Source organism: Gracilinanus agilis, chromosome 5, assembly GCF_016433145.1.
Source record: "Gracilinanus agilis isolate LMUSP501 chromosome 5, AgileGrace, whole genome shotgun sequence".
Taxonomy (NCBI): domain Eukaryota; kingdom Metazoa; phylum Chordata; class Mammalia; order Didelphimorphia; family Didelphidae; genus Gracilinanus; species Gracilinanus agilis.
Window position 1 is genome coordinate 138,905,061 of NC_058134.1, and position 14,331 is coordinate 138,919,391.

At 37.0% G+C, this 14,331-nt stretch overlaps 1 protein-coding gene across 1 annotated transcript in view; it reads right to left on the minus strand.

The window, feature by feature from the left end:
• The window catches only part of TES (testin LIM domain protein), a 79,921-nt gene that overhangs the window by 40,450 nt on the left and 25,140 nt on the right, over positions 1 to 14,331 (minus strand). The gene's annotated exons all lie outside the window — the stretch shown is intronic.

The following is a 14,331-nucleotide window of genomic DNA, read 5'->3' on the forward strand; positions in this document are numbered from 1 at the left end:
GAACAATGAATAGAAAAGTCTGCAAGAAAAATAGAAAGGTCTAACATGTGCCCAAATATTCATAACAGTACTTCTTTTAGTGGCAAAGAACTAGAAACAATGAGTGCTCAAAGTTTGGGAAATGGTGGAACTGCGGTGTGTAAACATGAATCTAGTGGTTTCTATTGAAGAAGTGGTTTCCACTTAGTCCTTAATGGTCCAAAAGCGTAATGTTAAAAATTCTTTAATGGAACCTTATGCAGTAAAAGTTTATAATTAAATAATGTACATTTTAATTTGTAGCTTGGGGAAGAGGCAAAAGTTATCACTGCAGTTAGTGTAAGCAAATTATTTTAGGTTAATGAATAACTCTAAAAAGAACATTCTGAGTAGTATATTAAATTACCCTGGGGATTCACTACACATTTTTGTTGTAGTTGTTTAATTCCTGAGGTTCAGGAAGATTATATGGAAGTAATGTAACATTATTAGATGGTAAAAGATTACAGATACAAGCAATTCAGAGAAAGTAGATTTGTACAAATTAACAGAGTAATCAGAACCAGAAGAAAAATACATATTACAATAACATAAATGAGAAGAACCCCACCAAAGAGGTCAAACTCTGAGTAATTGTAATAACCAATCTGGGACATGAAGAAAAGATAATGAAACAATCTCCTTCCTCCTGTTGGAGACAATAAACTATAAGGGCTAAAATGTTGTATACACAGACAGAGGCAGTCACAACTTTTTTTTTTTAATTACAACAGAGGGTTTTTTAATCAGGGATGGGGATGAGGTGGTTTGCAGAAATGACTGAGGTAAGACTTAAACTATTTTTTTAAAAACCCTTTCTATTGGTTCCAAGGCAGAAGACTGGTAAGAGCTAGGCAAGGGGGGTTAAGTGGTTTGCTCAGGGTCACAGAGATATTAAGTGTTGAGAGCCACATTTGAACCCAAGAACTCCCATCTCTGGGCCTGGTTCTCAACCCGCTGAGCCACCCAGCTGCCCCATAAACTAATTTTTAAGGAAAAAAATTTATAAAGTCAACTTAGAAGTAAAATAGTCATCCTGCTCATATCTGTCTTCTACTATAAGAAAAAAGGAGTTACTTAAGTTCTACCCTGGAAAGAGGAAGTTCAAGGAGATAAAGAATTTAAGAAAGAAACCTCAGCTTTTTTTTTAAAGGAACTCAAACTAAAATATTTTGGAAGAAATAAGAAATGTATACTTGAGACAAAGAAAACTTGGGAAAGCCTGGACTGACATATCATTTCAAGATTAAAAAGGATTTTAAAAAAAAATTTCAAATTTAAAATGGAGAAGTGTTTTAGTTCAACTTAAAGAACAAACAATCCTTTTTATACCAAAGATATAAAATCTCGTTCTGAACCAGACTGGAATGCAATTAGGAAACATTAAACAAAATAATTAAAAGTACAATCAGGGGGCATCTGGGTAGCTCAGTGGAGTGAGAGTCAGGCCTAGAGACAGGAGGTCCTAGGTTCAAACCCAGCCTCAGCCACTTCCCAGCTGTGTGGCCCTAGGCAGGTCACTTGACCCCCATTGCCCACCCTTACCAATCATCCACCTATGAGACAGTGCACCGAAGTGAAGGGTTTAAGGAAGGAGGAGAAAAGAAAGGGGGGGAAAAAAAGTACAATCAGAGGGGGCAGCTGGGTAGCTCAGTGGATTGAGAGCCAGGCCTACAGACGGGAGGTACTAGGTTCAAATCCGGCCTCAGACACTTCCCAGCTGTGTGACCCTGGGCAAGTCACTTGACCCCCATTGCCTACCCTTACCACTATTCCACCTATAAGTCAATACACAGAAGTTAAGGGTTTAAAATAAAAAAAAAAAAAAAGTACAATCAGATTAAATCAGATTAAAATGGATTAAATCAGATTAAATCAGATTAAAATGGAATTAGGAATTATTTAACAAAACGATTAACAATATAATAGAATATACAGGGTTAACATGTGGTTTGCTAACTCAATATGAAGCCAGGCAGTAGGACTTCTGTACAGTTTATTGGTCCCTGTTTTTGTGAGTTGCACAGCACTGAATAGAGCCCTCAGAAAGTTTTCTATTAAAGGAGGTAAGCAGATGGAACACAGGCGATGTTAGAAATTTGCTGGGGTTTTTTATTTTTCACCACAGAGTTGAGAAAGAAAGGAGAAAAATGAGCTCTAAGTTCCAGGACACTGGATGTTCAGCAATCACAGTATTCTTCTGAATTCAAAATCTCTCAACAACTTCTGACATAGCAATGATAGTGCCTGAAATAGCTCTTTAAAACAGAAAAATCACAGGAATTTTTATCTAGGGCCTCTGTCCCCAGCCCATTCATCCCTTCAATGTGTACTCAAAACTGTGGAGTAACAATTATTGCAAGATCAGTCTTTGATAAAAGGCAAACTTTATGGTAATATTTAAGTATCTATCATTCTCAAACAAAGTTACTATTCATATACTCCTGATTAATTAATAGGTTTTTCTATTAGACCACACATTTGACAATAAAAGTAACTTGATCATAAATTAATCCTTTTCTTTAAATTATTCTAAAGCAGTGATTCCAAAAGTAGGTGCCACTGCCCCCTGGTAGGTGCTGCAGCAATCCAGGAGGGCGGTGATGGCCACAGGTGCATTTGGGGGCGGTGAGTAACTGTAAAGGGGCGGTGATAGTAGGTGACAGGGGCCCTAAGTAATATTTTTTCTGGAAAGGGAGCAGTAGGCCAAAAAACTTTGGGAACCACTGTTCTAAAGGGAATATAGAATAGAGGGGAAATTTTTCTGGTTGTTTCGGCATTTCATTCAGCAATAATGAGGATAAGAGATACATACAGTTTCTGATTTATAAGTGGATCTTTCATAGACCTTATATAAAGCGAATTTGCCAGGAATATGGGGAAGAAAGAAAAGGACCACATCCCAGTGGAGGGAGGTAGCAGCACAGGGTTCAAGGACACCATGCTAGCTGGAGACAGAGAATGGAGAGGAGGAGGAGGAGGAATATTCTGGGCCAAAGTTAGCCACATGGAGATCTGAGTGGGCAGAGCAGGGCAAAGTCCTCCTCTCTTCAGCACAAGATCTCAACCCAAGCCTGATCCAGCTGCAGTGAAGGTCTCTCCAATTGACAGTAGTAGTTCTTCTTTCACTTGGAGGGTTTATTTTTAGGGCTTTAAAAAAAAGTTTAAAAATAAAGTTTTGGTTGGGCAATGAGAGGCCACAGAGCATCTACCAGAGGGACTGAATGAGAGAGAGAGAGAGAGAGAGACAGAGAGAGAGAGAGAAAGAGAGAGAGAGAGAGAGAGAGACAGAGAGAGAGAGACAGAGAGACAGAGACAGAGACAGAGAGACACAGAGAGAGAGACAGAGACAGAGACAGAGACAGAGACAGAGAGACCATAGTAAAATTAATATAGATGGGTTTTTTTTTTAATGAAAATCTATTTCAGAATTCTTTACAACTGCATAAGGGGAATTTATATAAAGTGAGAAAGAACTGTCTGTAATCTATTGCATTACAATTTCCATTATGGAATAAACAACTAATCTTTAAGGGTCTTATTCTTCATTTTGATTCTTTTTTTTTTTTCCTTAAAAAGAGAGACAATTCTATTGGGGCAGCTAGAGCTGGGTCTGGAGTCAAGACCACCTGATTTCAAATTTGGCCTCAGACTCTAACTAGCTCTGTGATCCTGAGTAAGTCACTTAACCTGTTTGCCTCAGTTTTCTCATCTGTAAAATATGGCTAATAATAGCACTTACTTCCCACGACTGGGAGGTTAAGGAGATAACTTTATTATTTGATTAAATTGCTCTTCCTAGATAACATCTGGAAGCAAATTTTCTGTCCCTGAATTATGAATGGCTTATTGGAACTTATAGCCATTTTAGTCTGACCTTCAAATCTAATTGTCTAGGCTTATACTAAGCAATTAAAACCCCTTATGATAAGGGTGATAAGGGTGCAACAGAATAACCCATCTCATGCCTTCCTTTCTCTTTCTACTGGATTTGGCTTAGTCATTCACCCACTGTTACCAGAACCTTCCCTCTCTCTTGGAAGATGTCAGTATCACTGATTTCTCAGACTTGGTGTTAGCACCACTGTGCATGATTTTAATTGTAAATTTATTATTTTTAAGTCAACTTGGAAGAATAACAAATGCCTTCTTTTTTCCTATTCATTTTCTCATCCAATTTTTACCCTCCTAAAAAGTAGGGCAAGAAAAAACTTCACTGTCTTGAAATCAATATCTGATCAACCTACTTAACTCAGTAGTTAATCATTTAAAATTTCAAATATGAATCAAAACATGAAATCATCTTTTATTTTTGTAGAATGAATCTTTAAATCATTCTTTCCTCAAGATAAAGGACTAAAGAATAGAAACAGAGACTTAAACCTTTGATTTCAGTGGTATAGGGAACTCCCAAACGAGGAAACTCCCCCTTAGCAGCTAGTACAAGACTTTACTAACCAATTTTTTTTTAAGATTGTTAGAAATTGCTTTTACATGTAATAGTCATACACACACACACACACACACACACACACATATATATATATATATAATTTTAAAGATAACAAACAAAACTTTATCATCTCTTTTTAGTCTAAGGGGGGAGGCCAATAACCCACAGGCTAAGTGATTTTGCCCAGTTAATCAGCCAGAATATTTCAGTAGAAGAACTTGAACCTGTATCTTCCTGGGTGTCTCCTATACCACAACTGTTCTTTGAAAACTAAAGATAAATATCATGGCAGTATCTCTTGAGTTACAAGCTCCTGTCTTTTTTCATGATTTCACTGGTATCTTAAATTTGACTTTCTCTTCAGGCTAAAGCTTCCTTTAAGTTGTATGCAGGCATAGATTCCAATGATCTTAAACATATTAATATAACAGTTCAGGTAAACAGGGACAAATTTTCTTGTGACTAGGTTTTATGTAAAGATATTAATATATAGATATATATGAATGTATGTATATATATATATATGTGTGTGTGTGTATAAAATAGAAGGCACGCCAGGTAGGTAAAACGTGTTTTAAATGCCCATTCCTTTCTCAATTAACAGGATTCTTTCCATCCCAAGTGAAATTAAATTAGTGATGTCTAGTGTTAAGAAAACCAGAGAAGCCACTTCAGTTGGGTTGTTATGGACAGGTCAGTAAAAAGAAAGGGAGAATACTACCAAAGGACAATAGCCTTAGTACAAGTCACCTTCAAGCTCACATCTTTATTAATAAAAGATTTTTTATCATGGCCCACAGCATGCATGTAGACATATGGTTTTTACTCATATAAATATACATATGTGTACATCACAAACAAAAAGTCATCTAAAAGATAAGTTAAAGATGAAACATTTTTTTAAATAAATTTTATTTTATTAGTGGCAAAAATGCCTTTTTTTTACTTAGAACAATGTGGCTGAGTATGCTTTATTTTTAAAAATTCTTGCTTTTCCACTTTTTGATAGGTCCAACTCTATTTTTAAGTTTAAAACTTGCTTACAGAATTCCACAAATCACCACTCTTAAAGGTAACAGGGTAATTGATAGGAAAAAAATATATTGTTTTAATTTCCCCTACTAACCCTGAAAAAAGAATGGCAACTCAGATTTAAAAAAAAAAGGCAGTTCTTAGAAGTACTGTCTCCTTTAAGAAATCTCGTGGTTCAGGGGCAGCTGGGTAGCTCAGTGGAGTGAGAGTCAGGCCTAGAGACAGGAGGTCCTAGGTTCAAACCCGGCCTCAGCCACTTCCCAGCTGTGTGACCCTGGGCAAGTCATTTGACCCGCATTGCCCACCCTTACCAATCTTCCACCTATGAGACAATACACCGAAGTACAAGGGTTTAAAAAAAAAAATTAAAAAAAAAAAAAAGAAATCTCGTGGTTCTTCCTAGTTGTTCTTATAACTTCTCCAATCTCCAGCCCCAATCTCTTAGTATTTGTTTGGAAGGTATTTTATATTTACCCATTTTTGTATGGACTGCTTCCCCTCAGTAAAATGTAAACTATCCAAAGGCAAGCCCCATTATGCTGTAGTATAAATAGACACATAGTGACTAAAAAGGGAAGCTAAGTCGGACAGTGGAGAGAGCCCCAGGCCCAGTCAGGAAGACCCAAGTTCAAATGTGTACTCAGACACTACCTATATGACCCTATGCAAGTCACTTAACTCTTTTTGCCTTAGTTTCCTGATGTGGAAAACAAACGGGGGAAGGAAATGGCAAACCACTCTAGTATCATTGCAAAGTAAACATCAAATGGGGACACGAAGGCCTAAACAACAGGACTAAACAACAAGAAAGCCTAAGAAATTCTGGTTGAGTTTAATGGAATTATCATTATTCACCCTCTATCATGAACAATTATTATCTGTATTCATATATTAGGATACAAATGTCTGTGAGCACCAACGGATAATCCCTTTCTACCCTTTTTGGGAAAAAAAAATACACCCAGGGTACTGTTAGCTGACATAGACTCATTTAGCAGCTAAAGGTACTTGGTTGGGTGAATGTTATGTTGAAATTAAACTGAGTGTGAGACTCCTCTCCTCAGTGTTGAGGAGGACATCTGGGAAGTAAATATCTCCTTTTAAAAGTTAATCAATATTAATTGTTGAAAAAGAACTGGAGTATTCACTAATGGTGGTGAACTGTGAGCAAAACACACTAGACTAGGGTATCAATCTATAAGTATTATAAAAAAAGACACTTCCACCCTGCAGGGGGTGGGGGGAAAGAGGGAGGGAGGAAGAAAAAAGAGAGAGAGAGAGAGAGAGTCAGTTCCCCAGCCTTGCTCTGAGAGAGTAAAGCTCAGAGCTTTGCTACAGAAAACACCAAACAAAATAATCCAAAGGGAGAGGAAAAGAAGGCATAGGGCAGAGATTTGGGGGACACTCATGGTTACTGGGCATGAACTGAATGAAGTAAGCCCACCCATGTTAATTATTATTGCACAACAATTTCCCACCTCCTAAATACAGTTTAGTTCCTTCAATTCTCAATGCCAACGGAAAACAAAAAGCATTTTGCCAGCATTTCCTCCTTGTTATAAAAATGGAGCTCATCTTTTTTTTTAAATAACCCTTATCTTCTGTCTTAAATCAATACTAAATATAATTTCCAAGGCAGAAGAGTGATAAGGGCTAGGCAATTGAGGCTTGCTTAGGGTCATAGAGGTAGGAAGTATCTAAGGTCGCATTTGAACCCAGGACCTCCCAGCTCCAAGCCTAGCTCTTTATCCACTAAGTCAGTGATGGGCAAACTACAGCCTGCAGGCCAAATGTGGCCCCCTGAAATGTTCTATCCGCCCTGCAACATTATTCCTAATCTGAAAAATACAATGAATAGGACATAATACAATGAAACTTCGAAAGAGTTGCCTTAGAAACAGACTGACAGATGAGCATTTCCTTTCCTTTGGCCCCCTCTTTAAAAAGTTTGCCCATCACTTCACTAAGTCATCTGACTGACACATTTTTTTTTAAGCAGGTAAAGTTTGAGTTGGCAGAAAGGAGGATAGAAAATGGGGAAGGAGAAGAGAAGTTAAGACCTTAGAAACTACCTAGAGGCAGAATAAAGAAAAGCAAAGTTGTCACATAATGAATTTCCACTATTCCCTTCCTCTTCTCACAAGTGATTTGTAATTCCTTAGCACTTTCCCAATAAAAATGAGCCTTGGCTCTGTTCTTTGCCACTAAAAGGACTTACTGTGCCTCTCTCAGATAGACTGAATGGATCCAGCTCCTTCTCCCCCAACTACTGTCCTCGGGAGCTGGAGTAATCAGAATAAAAAAAGAGGAGAGACATCAACTGGGAAATTCCTGAACAAATTATGGCATATGAATGGAATACCATTGTGTTGTAATAAATGACAAAGGAGATGATTTCAGAGAAACCTGGTAAGATTTGTATGAACTGATAGAGAGCGAAGTGAGCTGAATTAGGACCACAACTTATACAGTATAACACTCCAAAAATTAACATCTTTGAAAAACTTAAAAACTAATGAATTCAATGAGCATCAATGATTCCAAATAAATGTTGAAGAACGCTACCCATCTCCTGCCAGCAAAGGAATGGAGTAGGGGTATAGAATATGCCATTTTTAGAACATGACAATGTGGGGATTTGATTGGTTGACAATGTATGACTCTATTATAGCTTCTTTTTTATAAGGGCTTTGCTTTTACTTTTTCTTGGAGAGAAAAAAATAAATGTTTGTTAATTAGAAAAAAATTAATTAAAAAACAGAAAAGAAGGGAAAGTTACAGGAATGGGTAAAGATAGCTTCCTCTCCCGCTTATTAAGGGGCTAAGGAAACAGGAGTAATTTATATTGACCCAGCTGTCGAGATATGTCAGGCCTTTGAGAAGCACTATGTATGTATATATTAGAATCAATACTACTTATAGGTTCTGAGGCAAAAGAGCTGTAAGGGTTAGGCAATAGGAGTCAAGGGATTCGCCCAAGAACACATTGCTAGTAAATGTCTGAATTTGAACTCCTAAAGATGAGTCTTCCTTATTCCAAGCCCAGAGTTCTATCCACTGTGCAACCTAGCTGCCCAAATTCAATATTAGGGATAGAAATTAAATTTGTGACTTCATCAGCACAAGGAATTCTAAATTGATAAGATTGATATTATAGTTAAGCACCTGTAGAGTTGCCTAAAACACTATGGTTAAGTGATTATCCTAGGGTTATATTGTCAGTTTGTGTTAGGAGCAAAACTTAAACTCAGGTCTTCCTGCCTCTGAAACCAGCTCTCTTATCCACTGTGCCCACTTCCTTTCTTATTAAATATTAAGAATGTTTAATTTTTCTTATTTTTACCTAAAATTAAAATATAAAGTGATGTTCTAATAATATCTTCCCATACTGCCTATGATCCAACTTCTGTTTCCCACTTTGAACACCATTGCCCTAGAACAGTGATGGGCAAACTACAGCCTGCAGGCCAAATGTTGTCCCCTGAAATGTTCTATCTGCCCTGCGACATTATTCCTAATCTGACGAATACAATGAGTAAGATACAATATAAGGAAACTTTGAAAGAGTTGCCTTAGAAACAGACTGACAGATGAGCATTTCCTTTCCTTTGGCCCCCTCTTTAAAAAGTTTGCCCATCACTTCTCTAGAATATAAACAACTCCAATGAGAAAATATGAATGTTGGTATGATATAATAAGAATTATTAATATAATAAGAATATCTAATAAGAATAATGTAATAAGAAAGCATGGTTTTAGGAAAACAGTGAAAATTTTTGACAAGAAAAAGTTGATTTGGCATTAAAAATATAATTCCTGTTCCATTTTGGTGTGGGGAGAAAGTATGAGGGAAAATGAAGAGTTGAGAATTTCTAGGTTGCTAACCTGAGTGACTAAAAGAATAATGGTATGCTTGACAACAAAATATGTCAGAGGGGGAGTTTTAAGTTAGTCTTTTTTAAAGAATATTGAGTTTGAGATGCCTATTTAACATTCAAATAGAAATATTTTGCAAATATGAGGCTGGAGTTTAGGTGAGATAGTGAGATAGCATATGTGTAACATCGTGATAATTGAACCAATGAAGGCTGTTGAGATTACCAACAATACAGAATAGAGGAGGGAAAAGAGTTCAGGACAGAGTTCTCAAATTTTCTAAATCCATGTCCCAAAGGTCCTTTTATTTCAACACACTACAGAGCCAAGTTCTTTTAGGGTGGGTGACAGGACCATTTGAAAGTCCCATTCAAGAGTTCCTAAGGGAGCATGAGAAAGAGAAAGGCGGAGAATAAATGAAAAAAAAAAAAAAAAAGGAAAACTCAAAGAATCTCAGGTTCTGAGCTACAGCTGTTTGAGAGTTAGATCAAGGATCTGTGTTATAATGATCCAAAATGCCAATGTGTTTATGATTATATGATTCCAAATACCTATTAGATTAACTTTCTTGTTTTGTTATATTTTGGGGGAGAGAAAGTATAGTTGAGGGGGACTGAATCTGTGAATTTTTTTCATTGTTATGTGGAATTCCCAGTGAGGAAACCTCCAGTATTAATGACAATCACCACTAATTCTGTAATTTCTAGTCTTAAAGGCTTGCCAGGGGTCACCTTAAGGTTAAGAAACTTGACCAGTGTATAATCAGGATGGGTAAGAGGCAGGTCTTGAACCTTAGTTATCCTTACTACAATTTAATAAATGCTTGTAGGTCATTAAAAGATACATGAGAGATACAAATGGGATAAGTTAGTCTATAAGTTATATACTCTATATACTTCTATATGTTAAAATATTCAATAATTGAATACTATAAAAGGCATTATGGACATGAATGACCAGAAAAAAGAAAGACCTCCACGAAGTGATGAGGAATGAAATGAGTAGAACCAGGAGAACATTGTATACAGAGGTTGAAACACTGTGGGATGATCACATATAATCAATTTTGCTACTAATAGCAGTGCAATGATCTAAGACAATCCAGAAGACTTATGAGAAAGAACATGCTATCCACATCGAGAGAAAGAACTGTGGGAATAAAAATACAGAAGGAAAATATTTGATTTTTCACTTGGTTCATATGGGTACTGCATGTGGAGTTTTGGTTCTTAAAAAGATTATTATAAAAATGATTACTATGGAGGGGCAGCTGGGTAGCTCAGTGGAGTGAGAGTCAGGCCTAGAGACAGGAGGTCCTAGGTTCAAACCCGGCCTCAACCACTTCCCAGCTGTGTGACCCTGGGCAAGTCACTTGACCCCCATTGCCCACCCTTACCAATCTTCCACCTATGAGACAATACACCGAAGTACAAGGGTTTAAAAAAAAATGATTACTATGGAAATAGGTATTGAGTGATAATACATGTATAACCCAGTGAAATTGCTTGTCAGCTCTGGGGGGAAGGGAAAGGGGGAGGGAAAGTACACGAAACATGTAACCTTGGAAAAATACTTAAAAAAATTTTTTTTTAATGACTGACCAGAAAAAGTGGTATGATCATGTAGTAAGAGTGAAGGATGACAGATAGGTAGCCCAAGTATTGCATTCATTTCCACAAAATATTTAAAGAAACAGAGGAAGATGGTAGTTCCTCTTTGAAGAACCTATGGAGAGGGGCAGCTAGGTGGTACAGTGGATAGAGTACCAGGTCTGGAGTTTGGAGGAATGAGTTCAAATCTGACCTCAGGTGCTTCCTAGCAGTGTGACTCCAGACAAGTCACTAAACCCCAGCTGCCTAGCCCTTGCTCTTCTGTCTTAGAGTTGTTACTAAAACGGAAAATAAGGATTAAAAAAAAAAGAAAAAGAACCTACAGAGAGACACAGATAAGAATCAGAAGTGGGATGACTAGACATCTGTGGGAGGGAATATGCAGAATCACAATTATAATGAAGTTCTTCAGGCAGAAGTTTCTCTTCTTACAAATCTAATCACAAGCAGGTCCCTTTTAAAAGGTTTTAAAGTAATAATGAATTTATTTGGAAGGAAACCAAATCCCACACAAAGAAGTAGCTTTTAAAAATACACTAAGCCATTGTCATACCAAAGCTTTGTAGCTCAACCACCAGTATCCTAATATTACATTTTAAAACATTTTCATACTTAAGAGGGCAAAACAGCAATGGAGTAAATTTCTTTAGACACAAAACTTCCAAGTAACCAGAAAGACTGGTGACATTTCAGATGACCCAAGAAAGGGGGGAGGGCGAGGGCTACATGTCAGCGACTTTAAAGAACAAAAAGGCGGCTAGGAAACATCTGGTATTTCAAATATGCCCTGGGCTGATTTATGGACAATTTGGGTCTGGAAGATATTATAAAGAATTTAGAGTGAGATCATAATCTGTTTCATGCTGCTTTCATAACTAAATCTCCTTCCAGAGCAAAGAACCATACATGATTACCAAACAAGTAAGTATTACCAAGACTGCTTTAATCATTTTGGAATGAGGTTGACCTTCAAAGGTACACTATCTGAATTATAAAATATTTTGACTATTCTATTTTAGTTTTGTGAAACCATAAGTTCTGAAAGCAATTTCAGTGATTTCAGAGATTCTGTGCTGTGCCTCCCTCCCCCTCCTATATACCCTATCTTCCTTTCTTTCCTCCCTTCCTCCTTCCTCTCTCCCTCCCTTCCTGACACCTCTTCCTCACCTCCTACTAACTGATCCTGATCTGTTGATTGTTATGGGAATTTTGACCTACTTCATTTCTGACATGGGCCACATCAAGCCTCTGATGAACTCAGTGTGGATACCCAGTATACACAAACACACACTCTCATATACATATATACGCACACATATAATCCACTACAGCTCTGATCCTCTGAAATTAAGAGATCCATTAGCCTCAGCTTCCTGGGTACTAAGATTACAAGCCTCTGCCACCATGATTGATGTGCATTTCCATTTAAATTATAATCTATAACCATGTAGCCATGGTTATCTCTAAAAATAGTAACTGTGGCTAAAAATGATCTAATCTATGAAGTGTAGGAAGGAAGTCTGAGTGATGAGGGGAAAGCCCAAACAAATAAACCAGTAACATTGTATTTGAAGTTACCTACCCTGTGTTCAAATACTGACTATACTACTTATTTCTGGGTGACCTGACCCATTCCACTTCATTTTCAAGTTCTGAACGTCTTTACCTGTAAAATAAAGGGTTAGGTCCACAGGTGTCCTCCATCTCTGAATCCTATAAAGTTCATATTTCCCTTATCACATTTTTTTAAAGTCTGTCATGACGTTGAAGCGATTGAGGTTATAACTTAAATACATGACCCCCAAAATGCAATATAGAGAAAAACCAGTGTCTTTTGTCTATTTATACAAAATTAGTGACTGGCACTCCTAACCTCCAACACACATCTTACCAATGTTCTTAAGTTGAGAAACTACTCATTGAGAATTAGAAAATCATTTTACATTCCTATAAATATGATTGTATAGATGATAGGAAAAGCTGTATTGTTCCCATTGACGCATTTATTTTACAGTGGGTTTAAGATAAGCTAAGAATTCTAATATCTCTCAAAGAATTCTATTCAAAGCTGGGGAAGCAGTGTGCTACAGCAGCATAAAAGAGCTGAACTTGGAATCATAAGACCTGAGTTCATATTCTGATGATGTCCCTAATTACCGGTATGACCATCAGCAAGTGACTTGACTGCTTTGGCTCCAGTTTTCTCAACTGCAGAAGACCTTAATAGTCATTTTAAGCTCCAAACCTATGATCCCAAACTTGTAATTCTATAAATCAAGACATACGCATAAAATACCACCTCTCACTCCCAAACAAAAAACTTATTCAGTTCAGTCGTTTCAGACATGTTCAACTCTTCAAAACCCCATTTAGGTTTTTCTTTGCAGAGATACTACAGTTGTTTTCCATTTCCTTCTCCAACTCATTTTACAGATGAGGAAATAGAGGAAAATTGAGTTACGTGGCATGCCCAGGTCACACATTTAGCATGTATCTGAGGCCAGATCTGAATTCCAGAAAATGGGTCTTCCTCTAACTGCCCCAAACAAAAACTACTGCCTGACATTTAAGCAATAACTTTATTCTAAGTGGCTTCAAATGCTTTTAGGTTCAAGGGGTGGGAGGAGGGGGAAGAAGGTAGGAGGGATGGAGAAAACATGGATCACAAAATGTCAGAAAAAAAAATTATTAAAAATTGCATCAGGACTGGTAAATGGCTCAGTGGATTGAGTTAGGCCCAGAGATGGGAGGCTGTGGATTCAAATCTCACCTCAGCTGGGCAAGTCACTTAACCCCCACTGCCTAGTCCTTACTGCTCTTCTGCCTTGGAACCAATACACAGGATTGTAAGATGGAAGGTGAGAGTTTTTGTTGATTTTTTAAAATTACACTGACATGTAAAAAAAATTTCTTTTAAGAGTATAGGAAAAAATGCTATTGGGCTCAATAATCTTTGTGCTTTGTACTAAGATTTTACTGAGAAGTAACAGCAGTGTTAGAATAAGAATTATTGAATAAAAGAATCTTCCATATCTTCCAATATATTAAAGGCTCAGTAACACAGCAGCCTACAGGTAGCCAAGACAATGGAAGTATACTTTAAATGTCAATTTTATCCCAAGGTAATTGTAGCAGTTTGGGATAAGATACACATGGTAATAATAACAAATGGGTCTTTGTTTCAGAAAAAATCTTTTCTTATAAAGTAATATGAAACAGGTAATCCTTTTAGTCTATGTATTATATACAATATCTTCCAGAAGTCTTGAATCAACTCCTTGAGTGAGTCCTTTTGGGACCATTATTGTTGTTCCATACTTTCAGTCATTCCTTTTCAAACTT